This window comes from Amblyomma mixtum, chromosome 3, assembly GCF_055824585.1.
Source record: "Amblyomma mixtum isolate Tamu chromosome 3, ASM5582458v1, whole genome shotgun sequence".
Taxonomy (NCBI): Eukaryota; Metazoa; Arthropoda; class Arachnida; order Ixodida; family Ixodidae; genus Amblyomma; species Amblyomma mixtum.
The window spans coordinates 345,094,547-345,106,511 of NC_143014.1; the positions used below are offsets into that span (position 1 = coordinate 345,094,547).

Here is an 11,965-nt window from a genome sequence, read left to right on the forward strand (position 1 = left end):
CCTGACCCGCTATCATACGGCCAATTAAGGTTTGAGGCTATGCGTGGTGTTCTTACAACTGTTCCCTCATTTTCTCCTTGCGCGCTTGTCGTGTGACCTCCACGTTGAATATTAACCGGAGCGGAAGAACTAGTTGGTGTGCTGTGACTACAGGCCTCGTCTGGGCCGTGTCTGCCGCTCGTGTTGCGCTCGCGCTGCCGAACTCTTCGCATTCAAAAATATCACGCTTCGTTCATGACATGGAGCGAACATTTCGCCCCTCTGCAGCCAGTCTGACGCATACGTTTTATATGGATAACAGGCTGTAAGCACAAATACGGTGTCGTCACCCTTGTATTGCACAGCAAAGAGCACACGACATAGACATGATGGCGGAGGCATCAGACTTCTTTGGCTATCGCAAAATGAGCGTCTAAATCTCAAAGCGCGGACAGAAAGCTAACGAGTGGCGATGCTACGCTCTAGAATAATCTGATTCGTTGCTCCTAATGAAGAAAAGTACAGCCATCATCCTCCAAATAAAGCGCACTTCGAAATCAGGGCTTTAGGTCTTTGCCACGGTGGCCGAGAACTGCTGTAACGCTGCCCGCAACAGCCAAGGGAGACGATTGAAGGTAGGACCGATGGCTAAAATATCGTCCATATAGGGAAGCTATCTTTTAGATAACAAAAAAGAAATCCGCGGCCTCTGTTATCGTCTGTTCATTGCTATGAAGCACGTGTATGACGACGCAGAAGTGAAAGCAGTTCTTTTGCAACGGCGTCGTGCGTATGAATACCGCTCGTTGCCTATGCACTAGAGATGCGTATGATTGGTTGCAGGAAAGCCAAATTATTCGCTCTTTCCCTTGAGGGGAGCGTCATATGCTTGATGACACCAAAAGCGAAGACATCCATGCAGACGCAGGTACAAACAGCACAGACACGATTTCCCCCCTGTCCAGAGACGTATCAGTGGAGACATTACTCGAATAGCGCACAAAGAGAAAACGAGAGAACAGTTGCACGGCCATCGCGCGTAGCATCAGCACCATAATTGGCCATATAACGCGCGTCGTGAACACCGTACACTCTGAGCACCTGTTTTCTGGCATGTTGAATGAGTCCTTTTAACCGTCTCCTGAGCACAGGGACCAGCACGAGCGTGAAAAAAGTGGCATTATTTGATTGATCGTACTGCATAGGAGCGGAAGAAAGACAGCGAAAGCGCCCACAGCGCGTGCTAGTGGCTTCACCTCGCAGGAACATCAGCAGCATTGTTTACAAGGAGGATCTAATTAAACTCGCTCATTAACACACGGCTCACGACAGCGCGCTGGCAACATTGCAGCAAGCAAGAACTCTTCGGCAACATACCTAAACACTCCTGGCTTCAGGCTCTCGCCACCTACGTTACTTTGTTCTAGTAACGTTGCTCACCACGTCCGTACGTAGTGAATTTCCAGAAAATAAAACAGAGGGTTAAAAATATGGCCTGCGAGAAGTCAAGCAGATGGCTCAGGGAGCCGCAAAGCTGCTCGTGTAAACGTAAACGCATGATATCGTGGGCCAGGAAGGAGGAAGGCACTACAGAAGCACGCGAGGTCTACGAAATATGCCCGCCAGCTTCCTGCGTCACTTTCCGGGAGGCTGTCAGCGGCGCACTCAATAGCAGCGCAATTCGGCGTCGAGCGGTGAAGGCGCATGGCCTACTAGATTTTTTGGGGCATTGTTATCAAGGGCAGTAAAAAAGACGGACGGATTGACCCCCTCTCAGCGCGCACCCTGGCGCGTTTGCATGCTTGCGATGGCAGCGCCGCCACAGCGGAGAGCAGACGCTCCTCCCTTGGTCGGAGCGGCCTGGGAACTTTTGACCACCCCTGAAAGTAGAACGTAGATTTCTTTCATTTCGTTTCTTTATTTGCTTTTTTACTTTCTTTGGCTGGCAGTGAATGCTAATGGCGAGAAGCACAGCAGAGAGAAGAGGCGACCGCCACCGCCACCGCCTGATGTTACGAAAGAGCCGCTCTCTGCACCGGAGTGGCCGCTTCTTGTCGTACGATAAAGTATAGATCTTTCCTTCAACTTATTTGTGGACAATACATTAGAAATCACGGCACGAGCGTATTATTCAAAGGAGTAAGTTGCTTTTCAATAGCCGTCAACGATTGCTCAGCGTCTCTCTACTGGTCCAACTCTGGCTGTGCTACAGTTCACAAATGAACTTCGTGTCTATCAACAGATAGGTGGCTAGCGGTGCAATGTCTATTGATTTACGGCTCTGATGTGCTACCACGCTACTACCATCAGAAGCAACTCTATGAGTGTTTCTTTAACGTGTTATTTGAAACGGGACGCGGGCTGATACTGTGCGTCGTGTTCGGCGCCAGGTGTAAAGCCACGGCAGACGCAGCAGCTTTTAGGGTTCGCTGTAGGAGCGCCAAAGGAGTGTGAACGGAGGGACGACTGATAAAGCAGAGGAAGAAGGTTGAACTGCATTTACAGCTTTTTTCTGATCTGATTTAAAAGTGAGTTCAGGCGTTGAAGAGCGAGGCGATAAACTTCCCAACTCAATACTGTTGTTCATGCGGACGCCTCTATATGTCCCCTGTGTAGAACCGCTGTGAATTTACATCATGTAATTCCCCCAAGAAACGAATACAGGAAGGAACGGGAAGTATCGCATCTGAACGAGCACAGAATTGAAGGAAATCCACGAGACATCAGGCCTCGTTCCCGACCTGGGGATGAGTTTTTTGTGCGCTTTATTGTAAATGAAAACAAACTCATCGAGTGCTTCGTGTTAGACAGCAGTGTTCAGATATTTCTTTTTCGTTTATCCTTTTCTTTAATTTCTGCAGTTCTCACTTCCTTAGATTCCTTGCTAAGGGGGCCCATTTAATTGCACCTGTTGTTTGCCACCTAACTGGAGAAGGGCATTTTCACTCAGGCGCGACTTTTCTTTCCTTGAACGTATTTACAGTGGGTCCAGTAATCGCTGCAGTGACTTCACAGTTGTATTTGTAAAGATAAAAAACCTTTACCGCCAGCCCCCCCCCCCCCCCCCCCGCCCCCCCCCCCCCCCCCCCGCCCCACCCGCACCTCCTGTAGCCCCGTACCAGGAATGAGTCCTTGGGCGGCCAATATCGCATCCAAATGGTTAGCCGGCGTGTGTTCCTAGAGGCGCCGGCTCTCGTCGACGTGGGCACGATCCGCCACCTTGTGATTTCTGTTTATTGCCGCTTGCTTCTTTCGTCTGGTGCTGCCGTCACGCTTATGACACTTCAAATGAAACGCAAAATGGGATCATGCATCCTTATAGAATACGGCGCCTGAATTGGTGGTTGATTCGGACCTAAAATAAGATACTTCTAAGCGCACTGCGCGCCTTTTGCTGCGTGGTGCGCGAACGCTGAAGTGAAAATGTGTCCAATACAGTGGCGCAGCGCAAAACGTAGCTACTTGAAAGCAAGAAAGTGAGCACTTCCGTAACTTTGTTAAGTTCACAAAGAAGGGCAAATATTTAGTTTGCTTTCCTTCTACGAAGTTCAAAAGCGCATCCCTGAGGAATGGTTAGACCTTCGCCCATGACTGGTTAAATGATGTACAGGCGTCTGAAGCAGTTCCACAATAGACACCGCTAGACGGTTCCCTTGTACATCACTTTTTTTTTCATTTGATACAAAAGCAGTTTTTACTTTTTTAAATATCCAAAGGAATGAACAGAGATTATTTTAATTAATTTATTCAGAATTAAACTGCCTTATTTATTCTCATTAAACTCAAACGTGGCAAAGATGGCGCCTGGCCGAGTGGGCAGTAGACAGTCCCCATCTCCACGTTTAAGGAAAGCAGGGAGAGCGAAAGTGTCAGAAGTAAGGAAGCTGGCACTGGACTTTAGCGGCGGCATGCGCAAAGGATGCGACAAGCTGTCACCGTGAACATCCAGCACTGTAAAAAGTCTCATAAGGCAGTAAGTACAGCCTTGTTGCAGAAAAGCACGCGTTTAAGGAATAAATAGGCATCCAGAAAGGTGTAAACTTTCATTTGATATTCGCTGTAGCTTTGAGATGAAAAGAATTTGTTCAGAGGAGACAATCTTCCTCAATTCGGGACGCTTATTTATCCAGCCTTCACGCACTGAAATGCAGACATTACTGTGGCAGGAGTAGAAAACCAGAGCAGATTGGCAGTCGTATAGTTAACCTTAGCAATAGTGCGGTGAGAACGTGAACAGGTATGTACACATATCTTCCCTTCTACCGGCTCTATGTTTGTCTATCCTTTGTTTTCGCTGGAAATTAACATTGATATAGAAACAAATGTCCTCTTCGGTACCCATAAGAATCTTGCGCCAAATGCGCCAATGGACGAGGTGTTTGTTCGCAGTGCTCCTTGCCGCAGTCACTAGGACCCGCCATATGCGGAGGGAGTGGCGAATGCAGCAGCAGTGGGGCAGCACAGCGGTCTGTCTGGTGGCGAGGGCCACGGAAGGCAGGGGCGACCGCTGCCGTGACCCCATGCTACGCTTGCCCGCTGCTGCTGTCTGTGCCTGCTTGGAGCGGAGACGAGGAGGCGCCACGGCTCAGCGCGAGCAGTCCACCCGCAAGTGCGGACGGCGGGGCAGCTCAGACGGCCGTGGCGCCCAGCTGGCGCCTTCATCTGCTTCTCGACCCCTGCAACCGCGGCTAGCACTGCTTTGCATATATTCATTGATGTTTATTTTATTATTAGCCTGTTTACTTACCGTTAACGTGTGCGCTACGGCGAATAAAAAAACATTAAAACCATTTCTAGTCGCTGATCTTGAACAGAGTGGCCTCTGACATGACTATAATGTCGGGAAGGTAATTCCAGTCGACAGTAGTCCCAGGCATAGGACATTGATTTCGAATCTAGTCGCTTAAATTGGCAAACCCTCAATTTGCTGATGTCACAGTGGAGATAGATAAGAGTTGTCTACAAAAGATCCCAATTGTGACACAGTTCTTTCGGAATTAGTTGTTTTTACTGCGCAGAAACTAATTACACAAAATAGGCACTCCAACGTCCGGATTGGGAGCTCATTTAGGTAGTGTAGATAAATAACTTAAGAACGAACCGTCCGTCGCTAAAAACTGGGCGAATAAAGCAACTAAAGTAAGCCGGCCAACAAAGCACAAGAACATATCCTACATTTTATTTTTCAAAATGGTTGTAGGAATAAATCATTCCACAACAGGCCGCCGCGGTGGCTCAGTGGCTATGGTGCTCGGCTGCTGACCCGAAAGACGCGGGTTCGATCCCGGCCGCGGCGGCTGGAATTTCTTTGGAGGAGAAATTCTAGAGGCCCGTGTACTGTGCGATGTCAGCGCACGTTAAAGAACCCCAGGTGGTCGAAATTTCCGGAGCCCTTCACTACGGCGTCTCTCATAGCCTCAGTCGCTTTGGGACGTTAAACCCCATAAACCAAACCAAACCATTCCACAACATGGATTTGACATATTTCACACAGAAAATAGGAAATGCATTAACCTAAATAACAAAATTGAAAACAAAGCGACTCAGGCTATGAGGGACGCCGTAGTGAAGGACTCCGGAAATTTCGACCACCTGGGGTTCTTTAACGTGCACTGACATCGCACAATACACGCGCCTCTAGAATTTCGCCTTCATCGAAATTCAGCCGCCGCAACCGGGATCGAACCCGAGTCTTTCGGGTCAGCAGCCGAGCGCCGTAACCACTGAGCCACCGCGGCGGGGGTCTTTCTTTCTATTCGAGCCAACAATAGAGGCGATTGAGCGGTCTCGCCTAGGCAGACGCGGACCACTTTTCGAATTTTCACGGCTGTCCTCTCAAGTGGAGAAGTACGAATTAAAGCCAATCAATAAAAGAAAAGTAACGACATCTACTCCCTCCTCCTCCTATGGCGGTGCTCCTTCTCTGGGCTCCTCCCGGGCGCCGACGGTGGCGGCACCTAAGAAGGGAGAAGCTAGCAGACACTCCCAACTGCAGACGCTCCCAACGCTCAAGAGCTCACCTCTTATGTCCAACGTTTCCTAAAAGTGAGCGCTTTCCAACCGCTACAACCATTATTCGATCCAGTCGTCTCTTCTGACCGCACCGACGTCGTAAAGTTCGCTCCTCGCCAGCCGCCGCGCTAGGCCTATCACCGGCAGCGCACCTACCCCACCAGCCATGGAGGTGCAGGCGCAGGGCGACAACCTCGACCCTGAAACGTCCCGACCCAGTGAGTGGACCGCAGTACTCCGCGCATACCAGGTTCGAGAACCAAGCCCGAATACCCTGGTTGGACCCACACAAACAGCCGTGTCCGCCGTCGGTGCTCAGGCCGAGGCTGCCCCTGCGCCCTTTAAGCCGACGTACCGTGCTCAACAGCAACAGCTGCGCGTGTCGCACGCAGTCTCGCAGCGAAGTAAACACCTTGCTTCACTCCCGCCCGGCACTATACGGATAGTTTTTCGACCGAGAGGCGGGCTCGCTTTGAACGGAGCCATGGCGCAGCCCCTTATGCAAGCCCTGCAAGTCACTGCCGATGGCCGGGACCTAGGGGACTTTCACCTCCGGATCCATCCTAGGAATAATACATTCACCGCCGCTACCCACCAGGAGACAACCGCCCTGCACCTCGTCCAACTCAAGGAAGTGGTACTCCAAGGGACCAGTTACCCTGTCGCCGCCTACATCGCACCGCCGCCCGCAGCTGTACGTGGAGTCACCTCGCAGGCCTACTGGGCGGAAAACCCAGAGCAAATGCTGCGAGACCTCCAGACCCGCAACCCGGACGCTGATATTATCGCAGCACGCAGAATGGGGAGGACGCTCTCCATATTAATCACTTTTGCGCATGGACCAGTCCCTCATACCATACGCTACATGAGTGTGGTTTATAGATGCACGGCGTACAAGGGCAGTCCAGATGCCTGCACCAACTGTCGCCGACCGGGCCACAGATATGACGTCTGCCCCCACCCCAAGACTGGTCTCTGCACGCGGTGCGGGGACAAGCATGACCCACAAGCTGTTCCTTCCTGCATCCCGATCTGCTTTCTGTGTGGGGGCGAGCACCTCACGGGTACCGGCTCATGCAAGGCAAGTCAAACAACTCCGAAACAACGCAGCCCGCCGCCACAGAAAACAAAGCCCTTTAGCAAGAAGGACTTTCCCCCGCTGCAAACGACCCTTCCCACTACCTCTACGTGGGCCTCCAAGGCCGCCAGGACTCATACGCCGACCTCCCAGGACCACGAAGTGACTGCTCTGCGGGAAGAGGTAAGGCAGCTCAAGGCAGCCATCTCTACCTCCACCACCACTGTACCCCCAAATCCTCCACCCCAATCCTCTCCACCCACCTCGCCACCTGTCGAACCTCCTTCGAAAAAGAGGAGGCCTGATGAGACGCCAGCACAACCCATAGACTTGGAAGCAAAATTTCAGGACTTCGCCAAAAACTTAGAAGCTAGGCTCGCAGAGAGAATTACTGCACAGGTCACTGCACAGTGCCAAATTTTGATTGAAACTACCATTACCCGTTTAATGGGTACTGTCATAAGTAGCATCATGGCCAAGGTAGAGGAGCGTTTACATCATCTTGTTCCTAGCCTCTCACAGGCCTCTCCTCCTACAGTGCCACCCTCCACACCCCTCCTTTGCCCCTCTACGCTACAGCATGGCTCCTCCGACGGACCATAATTCTTTACACATTATTCAATGCAACTGCTGGGGCTTTCGGCGTAAGCGCGATCCTCAGCTGCAAATTATCGCTACTTCCTCATCCCCACCAGACATCATCGCAATTCAGGATGCAAACGTTTGCAAACAACTTCCCGGATACGCTCTTATCCCCTCAGACTCTACTGATCTTCCTCGGGTGGTCACATACGTCTGCAACTCTTTGCATTACATGGAACACACAATTACCACACCTATCGCTCACACGTTCATCGAAATTTTACCTCCAACCCCTGCACAATCTCTCTTGTTCGTTCTTAACTGCTATCTTCTACCACGACAGCCAGTTAATCTACTCCCTCCACTCCTCAAATCCCTGGCGCAATTGGCTGGATCAAATCCCCTACTCATTGCCGGTGACTTCAACTGCGCACACGTGGACTGGGGCTATCGGCGCACAAACCACAGAGGCACAGTTCTCTGCAATGAAATGATGGTCCTCCACTTGTCCATCTATAATGATTTCAGCCTGCCTACGCGGGTTGGTAACAGTGTTACTACAGATACCAGCCCAGATCTCACGCTTGGAAGAAATGTGGCCCACCTGCGGTGGGAAAGAACGCAAACCACACTAGGCAGCGACCACCACCTAATTCGCATAACACTAAGTGATCGCCGCCCTCAGCGCAAATTTACCATTAGACAAACGAATTGGGACCAGTTACGAAAATTTCGCCAGGAACACGTACAGTCAACACAGGTACCCTTCGACCTAGACACCTGGACTACCCAGTTACAGGAAGACATTCGCCAACATACCCGAACGCTAGACACTACCCCAGACAGCCCCGTAATTGACAGTAAGCTCGCGCACCTCCTTCAAGCTCAAGAACGCATAACACACAGATGGAAAACTCAAAAACACAATAGGAAACTAAAACTCAAACTCGCACAGCTTCAGACTCAAATAGAACACCACAGTGCCACTCTTTGCAAAGCTAACTGGAATCAGATTTGTGACAGTCTCCGCGGCAATCTCTCCACAACCCGCGCCTGGCACCTCTTACGCCACATGCTAGACCCCACGCAATCTAAAACCCAGACACGCCTTAGCATTCGCCGCCTTACTCATAACCACAGGCAGGACACGAATGCCTTCCTCGCGCAGGTGAAATCAACATATACCACCCCAGGTGACCCTTGCAAGCACCCCGATTACATGGGTCCACCTCAACCCCAGCTTGACGCCCCTACTAGAGGCGGAATTTCGAACAGCCCTTTTGAAATTGCGCAATACTGCACCCGGGGAAGATCATATTACCAATGCTGCCATCCGAAACCTTGACGATGCCTCCATATCTCATCTAGTCACCCACTTCAACGAGTGCTGGAAGTCGGGTACCCTCCCAGCCACCTGGAAGCACGGAAAAATCATATTTATTCCTAAACCCCACAAACCCATCAACATAGAGAATATCCGACCAATTTCTCTGACATCTTGTCTCGGCAAGGCCTTCGAACACATAATTCTTGCCCGACTAACCACGTACATGGAAGACAACCACCTTTTTCCACACAGCATGATGGGCTTTCGTGCGCACCTATCTGCACAGGATGCCCTACTACAAATTACACATGACGTGCTTGATGGCACGATCCCCCACCTCACTAAAGCTATTCTGGCGGTTGACCTCACAAAGGCATTTGACAGGATTCGACACGATGCCATTTTGCGAGAACTGCAGGCACTGCAGGTAGGCTCAAATACCTACAACTACGTTCGCGCCTTTCTCTCGAGCCGCACTGCCTCCCTGCACATAGCAGAGCTGAGCACACCACCTTATACACTCGGCGAACTTGGAACCCCCCAAGGCGCGGTCCTCTCCCCTCTTCTCTTTAATATTGCTCTCCTCCCCCTAGCTCATAAACTCGCTCTCATCCCACACCTAAGGCATACCTTGTACTCTGATGATATTACCGCATGGACCACTCATGGATCTGATGGAGAAATTGAGGAAACTCTTCAATTAGCAGCTGACACCATCTCTGCTCATGCGTCATCTATTGGGCTCGAATGCTCTCCTTCTAAATCCGCGCTTCTCCTCATAAAACCGAAATCTGCAGCTAACGCGCCCATTCAAATCGCTTTACAAGGAACCCTATCCCCGTCACCCCCACCCTCCGTATCCTTGGCCTTTACTTGCAGGATTCAGGACGCAACGATCATACCATTAAAACACTCAAGGCCTTCACGCAATCTGTGTTGCAACTTCTACGCCGCGTATCCTCCCTGCACAAAGGTTTACACGAAGCGGACAGCATGAAAGAAGTGCATGCTTTTACACTTAGCCGCATTTTATACGCCACCCCTTATCTTAAGCTCAACCACATGGAAACAGAGCGAGTGAATGCCATGATTCGTCTAGCAACCAAGGCAGCCTTAAACTTACCCCGCAGCACTGGCACAGCCAAGCTCCTTGAACTAGGCATGCATAACACCTTTCAGGAACTAGTAGACGCGCACCTCCAGACACAGTATCTGAGACTTGCCGCGAGCGCAACTGGCAGGCATATCCTCGCTTCCCTTCGCATCAACATTCCCGCTAATCAGACATCCCTTATAGCTATTCCTCGACACATTCGTACCCCCCTCGTTGTGAAACGCCTTTCCCGGTACGTTCATCCCCAGTACCACATCCCTCGCCGCATGGCTCGCGCTAAGGCCCTACACAAGTATTATGGACAAGCCCAGGACGCCATTTGGGTAGACGCCGCGTGCACAACTCATGAAGCTGTAGCTGTTGGTTACAATCCAGCCCTAGCACAGCCCCTCACACACCGCCTTCCCTCGGGCTGTACGCCTGAGGAGGCAGAGGAAACCGCCATCGCCCTAGCCCTTGTACATTCCAATGCAAACCACATCTTTAGCGATTCCAAAACGGCTCTGTTCAACTTCGCGAGAGGCAGGATTCACGCCCCTGCTTGGGAGTTGTTGAACACCCCCACCAAAAACTTACCACGCAGGGTAGAGCTCCAGTGGGTGCCGGCTCACTCTGGGAATCCAGGAAACGAGGCTGCCGATAAATTGGCCCGAGGTTTGATCTGCCGGGCTCAGGACGGCCTCGATCCAGGTTTCTCGAGAGAACGGGCGCACACCTTTGCAGAGCTCACGCAAATGCCCCGCTTGGACCGTCGGACTTACCCTCCTCCACATCCCTCCCTTACCCATTCCCAACAGATCCTCTGGAGACGCCTCCAGACCCGCTCTCTCTCATCCCCTCAGCTGCTATCCCACTACTGTGGCACCTCCCCTGCATGTACCCTGTGCGGCGACCCTCACGCCACGCTCTCCCACATCCTTTTCGGCTGCCCTGCTGATCCTCCCCCGCAGGGACAGCCCACGTTATGAAGTTGGGAGGACTGGGAGGTCGTGCTCTCGTCTCCGGACCCGCCATCGCAGCTTGCTGCGGTGCTTCGAGGTGCCGACGTCATGGCCAAACAGCACATGAACGTTCCGACGTAGAGTGGGACGGTGCGGTGGTCCAGGGACGCAAGGGGGGTCTAACACACTTGTCATAATAAAGTTTTTCTCTCTCTCTCTCCCAACGCTCACCCTATGCAGCGCAGTGGACCGCGCTTACATTTTCTGCCTTGGCTTCGTCGGGGATGAGATCATGGAATGGTTGATTAAAAAACTTAGTAACTCAAATAACTGCCCGGGCAACGTTTTACTCCTTTATCGAAACGTTTTGTACTGCTATCGATTTGATTGCTGTGCACGCGGTGGAATTCGCGTGCCCACCCGAGAATATCCTCAGAATGTTGTTGGAGCGCAGTGGACCGCGCGCCCATATCAATTATTTGTATTTTCTGCCTTCGATTCAGCCGCAATGAGATTATGGCATAGGAGATTAAAAATTTATCCTTGCCCCAACAATTGCCCCGAACCATGTTGCACTGCGTTACCGGAACTTTTTGTCCTGTAATCGCTTTGACTGCGGTACGCAGTGTAAAAAGCGCATGCGCGAGCGAGCTCGCGCCACAGCAGTGAACATCATCGGAATGTTGTCTTCGACCAGAGTTTTTAGCCACATCTTATTCCAAATATAACTCCTCCAAGAGGAAATGGTACGACGTACGACTAGACGTGCAGCTGAGGCTTTATATGAACGGATGGCGGTGTAATGCTGGCATAATATATTCCTCTCTCAAAGGCACGTTTGCTCGTGCAATCAGCTTTGCGTAGGCTCCTACTCATCGGTTTGATTATCTATTTATATTAGTATCTTCCAGTAGTATTTTCTGGTGCAGGAA

The 11,965-nt window shown here is 51.2% G+C and overlaps 1 pseudogene; it reads left to right on the forward strand.

The window, feature by feature from the left end:
- Window positions 1–6,157: 6,157 nt before the first annotated feature.
- LOC149356224 (uncharacterized) lies at window positions 6,158–11,174 on the forward strand (annotated as a pseudogene).
- The last annotated feature ends 791 nt before the right edge of the window (window positions 11,175–11,965 follow it).